Here is a 12,881-nt window from a genome sequence, read left to right as displayed (position 1 = left end):
GGAGTGAGCCATAGTGCCCAGCCTACGCAAATTGCAGTGGCGCAATCTGGGCTCACTGCAAGCTCCTCCTCCCGGGTTCACGCCATTCTCCTGCCTCAGGCTCCCGAGTTGCTGGGACTACAGGCGCCCGCCACCAGGCCCGGCTAATTTTTTGTCATTTTAGTAAAGATGGGGTTTCACCATGTTAGCCAGGATGGTCTCGATTTACTGATCTCACGACCTACCCGCCTCAGCCTCCCAAAGTGCTGGGATTACAGGCATGAGCCGTTGCGCCTGGCTGATTTAAATCTTAATCGCATCTAACAAACACCTTCACAGAAATTTCTAGACTGATGTTTGAGCAACTCTGCATTCTAACCTAGTCTAATTGATACATAAAATTAACCATAACACCTGTGTGGTGGCCTGGAGACACCTCTGAAGGCAGGAAGCTGAGGCATTCGTTGTTCTCATCTTGTTTCTTATTTCTCGGAGATCACCGTCCTTCATTGCCTAATGTTCATTGTTTCAGATTTTGCCTTTTTAGAAATTTTTGGTTGATTCAGGTGGAATAGTAACTCTGGTTCCTGTCACTCCATCTTGGCCAGGGGTTTTCACTTCCCACACTTACCAGTTTTAAAGTTCAAAGTGAATCATGATGGAAGAAATGAGAAGACACACTATGATTCCAAAATATCTTGTTTCCAAGCAGAGGTGTTAATAGTTGTCTGAGTCTTTTGTAAGATTTGTTCCTTACCTTCCAGGTGTGTACTGGGGTCTAGAGTAGGGCATGTTTACGTGAATGTCAGATCTGGAAAAGATATTTAGTACTATTACTTCTATTTTCCACTCAGCAGTGAGAAAACTTTTGTGAAAGTGTTGTGATTATTACATGTTTTCCCCTCTTTTAATCCTCTAATGTATTGCATTAGATTAATGAATTTTATAATATTCATTGACACATGTCCATTCCTTTAATAAACTCCGTCTTTCAGTTAGCTCAGGCTGCTATAACAAAATACCATAAACTGGGTGGCTTAAACGACAAGCATTTATTTCTGGAGGCTGTAAGTGCAAGCATTTAGTTCTGGAGGCTCCGGACAAGCATTCAGTTCTGGAGTTCTGGACAAACATTTAGTTCTGGAGGCTGTAAGTGCAAGGTAGGGTGAGAACTGCTGGTGTCATCTTGCCAAGCTACCTTTTATAGCCTCCTCCCCACCTTGCTCCTTCTCCCAACTCCAACCGTTCTGAACACTCCCAAGCACAGCCCTCCCCTCATTTCTACTTGGCATTCCTATCCATCCTTCCAGATTCAGTCAGAGGTGACTGTAACCGAGGACTTCCTAAACTCTCTACGCAGGTACAAAGCCTTCTCTGTTCGCTTGGTGAGACAGGGTTCCGAACCATCTCTCTACATTTTCTGTAGCGAGAACCATTCCCTCTACAGAAAACAATGCGCCACAGAAGCAGAGATTTAGCCTCAATCTTAGAAGTAACACGTCTCCAACTTCATTCTGGGCTCTTCATTTCAAAGAATCAGAGTAGGATCTGAGGATTCCTACTCTCCGGATTTGATTTGTATTCTCTGGAAAAAATGCGGATCAGGGGGCCGCGGGAGGCAATCCAACATCTTTACCCTTTAACCGTCCCAGTTGCTAACGGAGTGGAAAGAATTTAGTTTTGTAACAGAAATTCCTTCACTACCTCCTTGTTTTCTAAGAAAAGGTGCATAGCGGTTTCTGGAGTTTGGGAATAGGATGCAGAGACGGGGTAAGGAATTGGAGGCAGTTTGGTAATTTCCCTTAGTAAAGACAGTCGTTGGCAAAACATTTGCTATCTTTTCTGGAAGGATCTTTCCTTTGTCCTGAAAATCGTTTTACAAATGAGAAAAGCATTCAGAAAAGGAAGGTCTGGGAGGATGCTTCTTAACTGAAATTTCCTCTAGTCTGTTCATAATCCTTACCAAATGTCCACAAGATGCCGGTTAATCAGAATTTCTTGGTGATAGAGGACTACAAAAAGGGGAAATGAAAATTCTAACGTTCATTTATGAAAGAATAAATATAAATATTAAAAAGAAAAACCTGAAGAGGGCAATTTCTATATTCTTCATAAAAGTAGTTTAAATAGGAGCATTTTTCAAGGTGGGGATGTAGCTCAGTGGTAGAGCGCATGCTTAGCATGCATGAGGTCCCGGGTTCGATCCCCAGCATCTCCAATGTTTTGTATCTCTGCTCCGGAACCGTCTTTCTTTTACAGAAACAGTCACAGCCCATTTCTGTAGAATCTGAAAATTAATCATCTTGCCCCCGACTCCCATACTTATATCTTGCTTTGGTTACGCTTGTAGCTCTTTCATTTTTAAAATCTTATTCTTGCCTGGCCAACATGGTGAAACCCCGTCACTACTAAAAATACATAAATTAGCCGGGCGTGGTGGCAGGCACTTGTAATCCCAGCTACTCGGGAGGCTGAGGCAGAAGAATCCCTTGAACCCGGGAGGTAGAGGTTACAGTGAGCCAAGATCGCGCCATAGCACTCCAGCCTACGGGACAAGAGCGAGACTTCGTCTCAAAAAAAAAAAAAAAAAAAAAATTCCTTTCGATTCTTAGCCGCATTTACATATGATGAGTGACTTTGGACCCTGTTCCATTAGGGCGGTGGTGGAAGGAACATTTATCAATAAAAGGACAATTATCAATAAAAATCGTAAGTGGATGTTTTATGAACGAATTCATCTTTTCACTGAGTTTTGGTGCTGGGTTTGTGGTGGGGGATGCAACGGTAGGCTGAGCTCTGGTCTCAGGTTTCACCTTTTGGGGCTCAATGCGAAAAAGATGGATTTCTCCTCAAGCTCGCAGGAAAGAAAATGTACTCTTCCCAGGCCGGAGGCTACGAAGGTATTGGGTAAATTTAGCGTCTCCAAACTTGGCAGTTCGCTCAGAAATCGTACACAAAGAGGTGAAATAGTAGCATTTTGACACTGATGTTTTCCTTCAGTGATTGCATTTTGCCAGTGACTTCATAGCGTTCCCATGATTGTGTGGATTTGATCCTTTCTATATTGATCTCTTTTGAAATCTCTAAATTTACTTCACTGATTCTAAAACTGCCCACTTCAATTGTGCTTCTCAAACAAAAAAACAAAAACACTTCTCTTTTTAAAACTGGTGCTTTTATACCATGCAAGTGTGTGAGGACTTTCTTTGGCTAGCTCTTTTGTGTATTTCGCAGAATACACAAAAATCTCCTTTTGGGATGCAGCGTCTCTTATATCTTGGTGCTTTAGTCTCAACTTCCAACTTCGGACAAGGCAGAGATGCGGTGAGGAATCGGGGGGCAGTTCAGTAGTTTCCCTAAGTAAAAACAGTCGTTGGCAAAACATTTTCTGTCTTTTCTGGATCTTTCCTTTGTCCTGAAATTTTTTTTTTTTTTTTTTTTTTTTTTTTTTTTTTTTTTTTTTTTTTTTTGAGACGGAGTCTCGCTCTGTCGCCCAGGCTGGAGTGCAGTGGCTGGATCTCAGCTCACTGCAAGCTCCGCCTCCCGGGTTCACGCCATTCTCCTGCCTCAGCCTCCCGAGTAGCTGGGACTACAGGCGCCCGCCACCTCGCCCGGCTAGTTTTTTTTTTTTTTTTTTTTTTTTTAGTAGAGACGGGGTTTCACCGTGTTAGCCAGGATGGTCTCGATCTCCTGACCTCGTGATCCGCCCGTCTCGGCCTCCCAAAGTGCTGGGATTACAGGCCTGAGCCTCTGCGCCCGGCCAGTCCTGAAAATATTTTTACAAATGAGAAAAGCATTCAGAAAAGGAGGGTCTTGGAGAATGTTTCTTAATTGAAATTTCCGTCCCCACTCTGCTCCTAATGTCTGCCCCCAGTGGCCCTCAGTGCCACTCTTTCCCCATCAGTTCCCTAAATTTATTTCATATAAGAGACCTGGAGAAGTTATACATTTCACTGATTTAATACTTCAGCTACCCACAGGTTAAAGCTATGCATGCTTTCTATCCCCTCCAAGAAAAAAAAATAGATTATTTTATTTTGGTCACAGAAAGCCTGAGTCTTCCATTTATTCCTTCAGCAAATAATTTAAGTGATAGATTTATAGTTATTTACTTATTTGCATTTCAGTGCATAGCATGTAACTGTCTTCCTCTTCCCATCTACCATCCTTCTCTTAGGTCCTTTATATTGTTGCAGTGTAGGGTAGTCCCCAAAGTCTGCCTTTCATCCCCAGTTGACCACAGGTTACAACTTACTTCGTATTTTAGAGGTTCTTGCCAAACACTGCCAGATTTCCTCCCTTGAATGTTTAAACTTTCCCAGGTTTGCCCAATACAGACAAGAAAGAAAAGAGAATCACTGTTAAATTTCTGTCTACCCACCATGATGTATTTTATTTTAAATTACTGAGAGGTTATTGATCACAATCTAAGAATAAACTGTGTGAAGATTTTCCTACATTACCTTGTAGGTCTGCTGTATCTCATTTCTCCTTAATATGAAAAGAACAAATTATATTCCTCGCTAAATAACCTTGATTCACATCTAATTTTCTCTAGCGCAAGACTTTGTAGAAACCACTAAATGGAGGCTCAGAGGAGTTTCAATCTGGTAACAAAAAGGAATCTTTTTAGCTTTTCAATGCTAAGGAATAGGATCTGCAAATAGAAGATTTTTCTCGAGGTTTCAGTTCTCTGTTCATTTTTATGTTTTTAGAAAATTGCCCCTTTTCTTTCTATCTTTTGCTTCTCTTAATATTCTTTTGGCAGAAAAGTTACAGAAAATTAGGCCTGGTTTTACCCAATTAAAATAGCCATCTTTTGAAATATTGTTTAAAAAAATGTTTAATTTTCCTATCAGGAACCTAGAGTCATATGATAAATTAAAACAAGCCTTTCCTTTTACTTAACACAGTCCCAAGTTATCAACTTCCCTTTTCCATGAGATAAGTTTGTTTCAATTGTCTTCCCTTGCTTTAAGATGAGGTCGGAACCATCTCAGACCACTGGCAAATAACCTCAAATTTCGATTTGAGGGAATAGGGCTTAAGGGTCTATTTCTTCCATCCCAGAAGGCCCTGAATTCTTAAGGAATCTGCTTTTCCCCCCAGTAACTAGCTTTGCAAAGTAGGGATCTCAAGAAGTGGCAATTCTGATTTCTTAGTCCTGGGACAATTTTGGAAAGACAAAACATAAAATAGAAGCTTCTCTCTGCTTGGCAGAACTGTACCTGGCGAGATTAAGTTACACCACCTCCACCGGCCCTTGACTTTTAAAATGTCTGCGAACTGCTCATGTGTCTATGACTAAAGGGCCAGTGGATACAGAGATACTGCTTTGACTCTTATTTTCCCTAAGAGCCTATCCACGGAGGGAAAACCTCTGGAGTCTCCCAGACTCCTGCAGGAGCCTCAGTTCTGTAGCTCTGCCCCAAAATAGGCCCCAGGCCATGAGTTCTGGCTCTGGAAGCACTAAGGTAGAGCTGCTATCATTCACTGAGGCTTCTGTCTGTGCCTCTGGGTTAAATGGTTTTACTTCATGCACTTACTGTGCTGAACTTGAATTACTGGTGGGTTTTTGATTGGCTGTGTTTTTTTTTTTTTTTTTTTTTTTTTTGGAGTTTTCTTCCTCTCTTTTTTTCCCTTATGATATGGGTATGTATCTATATTGTAGTCATTTTACATTTATATTGTGATCATTTTACATTTATACTGTGTTCATTTTAAAACTTACTGGATCTATTGTTGTTGTTGTTCAAGTGGGTACATTTTGTCAGAGATATCTCCGACAACAATATTTTTTCATAAGGTCAAAATCTTCTTCTTCTTCTTCTTTTTTTTTTTTGACGGAGTCTTGCTCTGTCACCCAGACTGGAGTGCAGTGGTACGATCTCAGGTCATTGCAAACTCCTCCTCCTGGGTTCACTCCATTCTCTTACCTCAGCCTCCTGAGTAGCTGGGACTACAGGCGTCTGCCACCACACCCAGCTAATTTTTTGTGTTTTTAGTGGAGACAGCGTTTCACCGTGTTAGCCAGGATGGTCTCAATCTTCTGACCTCGTGATCAGTCTGCGTCGGCCTCCCAAAGTGCTAGGATTATAGGTGTGAGCCACCATGCCAGGTCCAAGATAAAAATCTTTATACAGTCATGTGTCAATAGGGGCAAATGTTCTGAGAAATGCACTGTTGGATGATTTCGTCATTGTGTGAACATCACAGAGTGTACTTATGCAAACCTAGATGATATAGCCGACTACACACCTAGGCCATATGGTATAGCCTATTGCTCCTAGGCTACAGAGCTGTACAGCAGGTTGCTGAACTGAATACTGTCAGCAATTGCAATAGAGTGGTATTTGTGTATCCAAACATACGAAAGGTACAATAAAAATGTGGTATAAAAGATAAAAATGGGGCCAGGAACAGTGGCACATGACAGTAATTCCAGCACTTGGGAGGCTAAGGTGGGTTGATTGCTTGAGCCCAGGAGTTGTAGACCAACCTGGGCAACATGGTGAAACCCCATCTCTATAAAATACAAAAATTAGCTGGGTGTGGTGGCACACGCCTGTGGTCACAGCTACTCTGGAGGCTGAGATGGGAAGAGGGAGTGAGCCCCAGAGGTCGAGGCTGCAGTGAGCTGAGACTGCGCCATTGCACTCCATTAAAATGGTACACTTGTACTGGGCACTTGCCATGAATGGGTCTTGCAGGACTGGTAGGAGTTGTTCTTGGTGAGTCAGTGAGTGAGTGGTGAGTCAATGTGAAGACGTAGGACATTACTGTACACTACTGTAGATTTTATAAATGCTACATACTTAGGCTACACGAAACATATTTATTTCTTCAATAATAAATTAACCTTAACTTATTGGACTTTTTCACTTTGTAAACTTAATTTTTAAAAAGTTTTTGACTCTTTTGTAATAACACTTAAAACACAAACACCTGGCTGGGCATGGTGGTTTATGCCTGTAATCTCAGCACTTTGGGAGGCTGAGGCATGCAGATCACTGGATGTCAAGAGTCTGAGACAAACCTGGCTAACATGGTGAACTCAAACATAGCCTTTTCAGGCTGTAAAAGGACTAAACTGGAGTACTGTGCTAAGTTGCTAGTGTCAAAGCTACCATTAGAGAAGTTTGAAAGGACTTTCTGGTAATCCAGTGTCACAAATGCTGTATTAAAATCACTGGTGAATGTAGATGGTACACACATGGTATACCAACATTCTTCACTAGACACTGAATGGCACTTCAATCTCATGGCAAAGTTATATTAGGGCAAAATGCCCAACATTTTAGCATAGATACCTGCCAATTGCCTGCTTTCCACTGACCGACAGTCTTATTCCTCTAGCTGATTTGGTGTTCCCAACTGGCATTTCTCTAGCTTCTCCTTGAGCCTACCCATTCTGTAGGGTCCCCTCTGTAGCCACCACCTATGCCTCTCACTTCTGTGTTCTACCTCAAAATACCTTCTCCAGTGCACCCACTCCATCCCTTATTCCTAAATTACCTTCCCACCTTAATCTCAGATCACATTCATCTCCATCTTCTGTTCTCCAGATTCTCTTACTTTCCCCCACCTCAACTCATTCACTACACTCACTACAGTAATTCACTACCCGCAGGATCCAGCCAGCTTTGTGCTCCTAGCTCACAGTCTTTGCTTTTACCACTTCCTACGATGGCCCCTTCCTCTACCATCCCTGTGCTATCCTTTGGTTTCCATCCTTTCTAACTCCTATTCTTAGCTTAACTTTTCTTCCCAGGCTCAACCTCTCTTCTTCCCACACATCTGTGAGATACTCCCATTCTGAGTGGCCCTTGTTTATCTCCACCTCTGGTTGTTCTCAGAAACTATGGACTGGGATCGCTAAGCTGACACATATTTTCCTTGCGCCTTTTATTTTCTTCTATCTTTGAATTCAAATTTTTGTTCAGCTTTTTAATTAGGCATATGAACCTGTCACACTTACTTCATCTCACCCCTTATTTACTACTTTTCTTTTTAAATAAGTTCATTTTTAGTAAAGTTTGGGGGAAATCTTAGGACACAACTTAGTTATTTCTCAGAGGATGCTGCTTACTGCGATGGTTGCCATGGGCTGCTATAACAAAATAACACACACTAGGCGGCTCAAACAAAATAACTTTATAATCTCACAGTTCTAGAGGCAAGAAGTCCAAGATTGAGGTGTTATCAGGGTTTCTTCTTTCTGAGGGTTGTGAGGGAGAATCTGTTTCAGGCCTCTCTTCTAGTTTCTGGTAGTTTTCTGACAATCTTTGAAATTCCTTGTGATTGCATCACCAAATCTCTGCCTTCATGTTCACATGGCATTCTCTCTGCATGTGTGTGCATGTTCAAATTTCCATCCCCCCTCCCTTTTTTTTTTCTGAGACGAAGTCTCACTCTTGTCCCCAGGTTAGAGTGCAATGGTGTGATCTTGGCTCACTGCAACCTCTGCCTCCCAGGTTCAAGCAATTCTCCTGCCTCAGCATCCTGAGTAGATGGGATTACAGGCCCCTGCCACCACGCCCGGCTAATTTTTGTATTTTTAGTAGAGATGAGGTTTTACCATGTTGGCCAGGCTGATCTCAAACTCCTGATCTCAGGTGATCTGCCCACCTCGGTCTCCCGAAATCCTGGGATTACAGGCGTGAGCCACTGCACCCAGACAAATTTCCTCTTTTTATTGGGACACCAGTTATATGGAATCAGGGGTTCACTTTACTCCGTATGACTTCAATTTAACTAATTACCTCTTTGATTACTTTATTTCCAAATAAGATCACATTCTGAGGTACTGAGGGTAGGATTTAAACATGAATTTTCAGGGGACAAAATTCAATTCTTAACAGCTACTAACTAGTATTATGGTAAATCACCCTATTCTCAACAAAGAAAGCATAACTGAGGGTAATATGAAGTCACTGCAGTTGTGACAATCTCCTTACTCCAGTATTGATATTCATATCCCTCAGTCAGCTGTCTTGGATTCTGATGTTAGTTAAGCACTTTTGCATCAAATTAACTGGAGATCTCATGGGAATTATTTACCCTTTCAATTCACTCACATATTTTTTTTTTTTTTTTCTTTATGAGTACAAGTCTATTTGGAGGAGGATCCCATTGGGATAGTGGTATGGTTTGGCTGTGTCCTCACTCAAATTTCATGTTGAATTGTAGCTCCCACAATTCCCACATGTTGTGGGAGGGACCCAGTGGGAGAAAATAGAATCATAAGGGCGGTTTCCCCCATTCTGTTCTCGTGGTAGTAAGTCTCATGAGGTCCAACAATTTTTTTTTTTTTTTTTTTTGAGACGGTGTCTTGCTCTGTCTCCCAGGTTGGAGTGCAGTGGTGTGATCTCGACTCACTGCATCCTCCGCCTCTTGGGTTCAAGTAATTCTCCTGCCTCAGCCTCCTGAGCAGCTGGGATTACAGGCGTCCACCACCATGCCTGGCTAATTTTTGTATTTTTAGTAAAGACGGGGTTTCACCATGTTGGACAGGCTGGTCTCCAACTCCTGACACCACGTGATCCACCTGCCTCAGCCTCCCAAAGTGCTGGGATTATAGTCATGAGCCACTGCGTCCAGCCATATTCTTTATTTTGTTTAATTATCTTGGATTAACTTGAATGTATTCTAGGTGTGTTCAAGTACTAATTGTCACATTAGGGGAAAAAAATCTGTTAAGACTTTTTCCAGCAAAAGTCAAAAAGAAATTTTAAAAATTAGTTGAACTGGGCAATGTCAGAATTATACCTAAAACAAAGTATTATGCTTTGAACTAGATTACTGGGCCCTGTTAGGCACTCAGCTATCACATTGTACTTCTTTTATTGTGATACTATTCCTTGTTTTACTTTTATCATCTGGCTATCTTCCTAGTTGTGTCTACAGAAGTTATTTCAATTCCTGACACACAGTAGGTATTCAATACATCGTTCTTGTTGGGAAAAACTTGAACAATGTTTCCCTGGACACGATGCCATCCCAGTTGTATTTTAGTGACTGAAGTTAGTACAATCCTGATCATAAACAATTTGGCTGATTCGAATTCAGAAAGGCTGTGATTCCTGGTCCTTATGATTTTGGGGGATGTTGCTTCCCAAACTCAGTAAATATTCAGTAACTCTTAATACAGTAACTGTTAGTATAGCCCTAATCATAACAGTTTGCTAACCTATATTAAATTAAAACATGACTATCTTGGTTAACAGAAAAATAAGTTTATATTCACTACAAAAACATTCCGAATGGGACTTTTGGCTCAAGAGAGGAATTAAGAAAGACTTTAGGATTCAAGGGCGTTACCAGGCCCAGAGCCCCTTCCAGCCTTTGTCTGGTTAAACAAGGAATTTTGTAGTCCTCCCTGTTGTCTTTTTAACATGGCAGGGAAGCTGGCTAATGTGCAGAGGCGTTAGCTTTATTTGGTGAACTCACTCCCTCACTTTGGCACCAGCCTCAGTTCTAAGCAAAGGCAGAAAACTAGGATACAAACGTTAACAGTTTCAAAATGGATCTTAATTTGGGGATTTTTTCAATCAATTAATGTTTGTTTAGCTTCTACAAGGTGAGGATCCATAAGGAAGATAATAGGAAACATCTAATGGAAGCTTGAAGAACCAAAATGAGGAAAGCAGAATTAGGACCGACCCTGTCTGGTGACGCCTCTTCTTCTGGTTTCCATCTGTGCCCCTTCTCAGGAGCCGCTGGAACACAAGCCTCGAGCAGGCAAAGGCTCTTTGGATTTGAAATACAAAACCGTTAAGTGAGCTCAGACCAGGTCGCCTCCCAGCTGTCGCCTGCTTTCTCTAGAGCAGTGATCTGGCAGCTGTTTGGAGAGTCTGAACGCGATAACAGTTTTTGTTTTTCAGCGCATCCGTGTGCTATCTTCTAATGGCCAGAAAAGCCATTAATGTGATGAAAATTCTGAATGATCTGTTTGGCTAGAAAAGCTTTTCACTCCACTTTTAGAATCCAGTCACTTGATTCTAAATCACCACAATGCCATGGAATGTAAAAACTGCTCTCGCTACGTCTAGAGACAGATGCCGCTTCCTCCTCTGGGAACACGGTTCATCTCCACTCTCCGATTTCACGGCTTTTATTTGCCCTCTGGGACGCGCTGACATTGTTCTAAGCACATTTTCTAAGTGATTATGTGAGTGTGGGTGTGTTTTGTTGGACTCGAAGGGAGTCTAATTTCTAGAAGTTCCTTTCAGGAGTCTGCCTTTACTACAAAGTGGATGTATTCGAAAACACAGTAACTCATTGGCAACACAACTTTTCACCTAATTAAGTACAATTCCATCATAAAAAAAGCCCGGGGGTCTGCGCAGCTGGCTCTGTGGCTTAGTTGGCTAAAGCGCCTGTCTCGTAAACAGGAGATCCTGGGTTCGAATCCCAGCGGGGCCTTAAAGTAGGTGTGTGTTTTTCTTTCCCCTTTTAATAAAGGCCATCTGTTTTTGTAAATTTATCACAATTTTTAGTCTATAATCCTTAATCACAATATCAGATCCACTGCATAGAGCTTTAGTCTCTCCAGTCTCTCTTCATTCCACCTGCATCCTCAAAGGCTATTAGTTTCTGATGATCTCTCAGACAGTTATGTTGGAATTTCACCAAACTCAGGGGTTCAAGTTCAATCACGGATAAAAAATATCTAAAATAAAATGGTAAAACTTTAAATTCAAAACATTAAAAAATATATTCTTCTGGTTTCTCAAACTCCATGAAACCTTACTTAAATTCCACATGGATGAAAAATGGTTGCAATTTATGGAACATTTACTAAGTTGTACTTTATGTATTTTCTCACATACTTTTAATTCCTAGACTATTCACGGAAGTAAACAGTATTATGCCCATTTTACAGATAAAAAATGAAGCATCAGAAGGAAATAAACTTGCCCAAATCTTATAACTGATAAATAATCAAGCTAATATTTCAATCCAATATTTCTCAGTTACTTAAGTCAAAGTTACTTAAGTCGAAGTCTTAAGTAACAAATAATATTATTTATAAAAACGAACAGTATCCAGTGTGATTTAGAATAATAGTTCTTAAAATTGTATGGCACATGAACTCATTAGATCATCTAATAAAAACTTTTGTCTATAAACACACAGACACACACACACACACACAAACTTATGGACAAATTTTGCATATTCTTTTGAGATTTTCCCTGACCTCCTTAAGTTCTTTGGTGCCCATGTGCCACTGAAAAAAAATCCATGACTTCCATAAATCAATAAACAGTAAATCACAAATGAATGTTCAGAAAAAATAAGCTATTTTAGGGTCAAGGGACATATTTTGTTTCTTGACATTGATTTTTATAGGACTATCACTCCCTTTCCTTGGTTGATTTAAACTGGGTTATTAGAAGCAGATGTCCCAATAGGGGTGTTATGACTCTGAACCAGCATGCCAGTTTCAAAAAGTTGTATTTCTGGATATGAGATCACTGAAGTGAATTCTGAAAAGAATTCTATGTGGTCCATAAACACCTCTTAAAGCTAACCTCAGGTAGTGGAAGATATGCCTTCATCTGTTTTACATGAAGTTACAGAACTCTAGTCATCTCCTCATTTATTCCCAAAATTATTATTTCTTTTTTTCTGTTTTGTTTTGTTTTGTTTTGTTTTGAGACGGAGTCTGGCTGTGTCGTCCAGGCTGGAGTGCAGTGGCGCCATCTCGGCTCACTGCAAGCTCCGCCTCCCGGGTTCACGCCATTCTCCTGCCTCAGCCTCCCGAGTAGCTGGGACTACAGGCGCTGGCCACCACTCCCGGCTCATTTTTTGTATTTCACCGTATTAGCCAGGATGGTCTCGATCTCTTGACCTCGTGATCCGCCTGCCTCGGTCTCCCAAAGTGCTGGGATTATGGG

At 41.2% G+C, this 12,881-nt stretch overlaps 2 non-coding genes across 2 annotated transcripts; both read left to right on the top strand.

Moving 5' to 3' along the window:
• The first annotated feature begins 2,125 nt into the window (after window positions 1-2,125).
• On the top strand, window positions 2,126-2,197 carry TRNAA-AGC. The gene has a single exon. It is a non-coding gene; the product is annotated as a tRNA-Ala (tRNA).
• A 9,132-nt stretch (window positions 2,198-11,329) lies between these two features.
• TRNAT-CGU lies at window positions 11,330-11,403 on the top strand. The gene has a single exon. It is a non-coding gene; the product is annotated as a tRNA-Thr (tRNA).
• The last annotated feature ends 1,478 nt before the right edge of the window (window positions 11,404-12,881 follow it).

Source organism: Rhinopithecus roxellana, chromosome 4 (assembly GCF_007565055.1).
Source record: "Rhinopithecus roxellana isolate Shanxi Qingling chromosome 4, ASM756505v1, whole genome shotgun sequence".
Classification (NCBI taxonomy): Eukaryota; Metazoa; Chordata; class Mammalia; order Primates; family Cercopithecidae; genus Rhinopithecus; species Rhinopithecus roxellana.
Note: the sequence above shows the minus strand (reverse complement) of the source record. Positions and strands in the feature narration are given on the sequence as shown.